This window comes from Lolium rigidum, chromosome 3 (assembly GCF_022539505.1).
Source record: "Lolium rigidum isolate FL_2022 chromosome 3, APGP_CSIRO_Lrig_0.1, whole genome shotgun sequence".
In the NCBI taxonomy this organism is placed as follows: Eukaryota; Viridiplantae; Streptophyta; class Magnoliopsida; order Poales; family Poaceae; genus Lolium; species Lolium rigidum.
Genome location: NC_061510.1, coordinates 59,028,383 through 59,030,711, shown reverse-complemented (window position 1 = coordinate 59,030,711; position 2,329 = coordinate 59,028,383). Strand labels below are relative to the sequence as shown.

General features: G+C 38.7%; 1 long non-coding RNA gene across 1 annotated transcript; it reads right to left on the bottom strand.

The window, feature by feature from the left end:
- Positions 1-1,064: 1,064 nt before the first annotated feature.
- On the bottom strand, positions 1,065-1,540 carry LOC124703414. The gene is made up of 3 exons (XR_007003106.1): positions 1,457-1,540; positions 1,230-1,375; positions 1,065-1,157 (listed from the first exon to the last, which is right to left on the bottom strand). It is a non-coding gene; the product is annotated as an uncharacterized LOC124703414 (long non-coding RNA).
- Positions 1,541-2,329: the final 789 nt, after the last annotated feature.

Below are 2,329 nucleotides of genomic sequence, written 5' to 3'. Positions count from 1 at the left end.
CGATACTTAAATAAAGTGCAGTTAGCTTGGAAAAGGAAAAGGAAGACAGTGCCATGAGCATTCGGATACAGTACAGTTAGGGGCATACAACCAGTACAAAAAGGGCTCTACGTGCATGCTTATTAACATTCTGAATCTTCACGCTGCTTTAGAAGACAGTGGTCATTGGTATACCATGACTGGTCAAGAGATCCACAAATAAGAACAGAAATTTACCTTGAGGGCAATTCATCAAGCTTATTTGGTCTTGCCAGGCAGATATATTTGGAGTCACCTAATTATTGCTTATCAAGGACAACATGCAGATAAGTTGGAAAACGTGTCAACATGGTCAAAGTAAAGTCAAGACATGCACAAACACGGGTGAAATTTACCTTGCTCACATCGATTTCTTTTTGTCTACCCACTGCAGCCAATTGTGACTGCATCTACCTAGGACGACGCTTCCAGTAATTTGCGTTGGCACAGTGCCTGAGCTTGGACGATTGTATACCATCTATAGTCACAATGCCAACCTTGTAGGGGTAAATCAGGGCATACGAGCCTCAGCTAAAATAAAATTCAGCTTTTGTCAATGCTTAAAACAGATGGAACTCTACACAAACTGAAATAAAATACAGCTGCTGGAATCTGTTGAAAAGACAATGATGCATACCCATGAGCATTTGGACCTAAATCTACACAAACCGATGGGGGTGGATAAACCAAAAATAGTTAACAAATCACCACATGTAAGTATTGTACCATGCACCAGACCTACACCAAGAGAAGTTCTTTTAAGTGATTAAACCAGATAACACCAAACTTAAAGCATCAACGATACTATTGGAAAACTTAAACCCAAAGCTCACAGAAATACCAATTACCCACATCTTCAAAGGACAATATTTTGTATATGAACTTACTGTGATGGCAGAACTCACTTTATTTTATCCATGTTTTGTTTATAAAGAAGCACCCTCCTTAAGAAATGTTCTCTTACATAAAAATGAGGGATTTTTTTAATCTCTTGTTAACTTGAAAATCTTAGTGGTGCCTGGAACTAAATTCAACATTCATACCTACCGTGAAGCTGGAGCCATGTACTTCTACGGTCTAAGGGTTGTTTTTTCTTGTCGGCTGCACTGGTCGATTGTTTCACAGGTTATGTCCCACACCTGCAATTATATTTTCTGTTAAGACATGTTCAATAGATAAAAAGAATGTAGATTGTCCAAAAGATCACCCACTTTTTATCTTTTGGCAGAGGCAGAGGTTCGACGGTTGATTTTGGATCAACAACTGCATCCTTGCCAAACACGTTGTCTGGCAGCTGACCTCCCTGTCCTTTATCTTCACTGTCTTGAACCAAAGGTACCACACCACATAAAACATGCTATATTGAGAACGAAAGATCAGTACAAGCACATTCCAAGAGGAATGGAAGTGAAGTACTATGAAGCGTTGGTAACCGAACCTTTAAACTTAGAACGGTATGAATCAATGATCATCCTGCAAGAATGGAGGAAATTTTCTTAGTCTCAAGTCCAGGTTCTCCGCTACTTTGGACAAATATAAATGGAAGATGCAATAAAAGAAATCTAATGACACGTGATAAGAAAAGCAAGGTGGCCCAAGATACAACTCAGCGAGAACATGTCCAGATTAATACATATCAATGGTCTTCACAAAAGAACCCTAACTCAGCAAAAACATGTCTCCAACAATGAGCTTAGCTGCAAGCTAGTATTTTCTTAAATTAACAGACATGATGGTATATAATTAAACTCCTATCATGTGAATTATAAATTTATTATATCAAGAAATATTACAGAATAATGAGAAGGACCATATATTTATATGCTATTGTTGCAGTGCTAAATAAACATGCTATTAGTTTTACACTCCACAAAAGGAGCTTATCAGTACCCTCAACATTCATTGTAAAGAGAAAGTGATAGTTCTAACGCCATATACCCCAAGCAAAACAAGGTCAAATGATCATTTCCAGACCAATGTCCTGATTAGTCGAGCAAACAAAAAATGCTAATAAAAACACTTGTAAACAAGCATTGGACAGAAAATGGACTGAAACACAGATTAAAACAATCATCTAAACCAATTGTGCGGTTTTGGTGCTCCATCTTCCCCAACGAAAGCTATAGGCCACGGATTTGTCTCCTCTCCTCAACCAATCTAAACAAATTCTCCATCTACACAAGGCTTAACAAATCTAGGGTTTGCAAACAATTGCCATACCTTGGGAGGAGAAATTGCAGAATGCATTCAGTGGCGTATGAGGTCTGCTTTAGCGCACTCCGGTGGTCACCTTCGTCAGCCGCCCCCATTT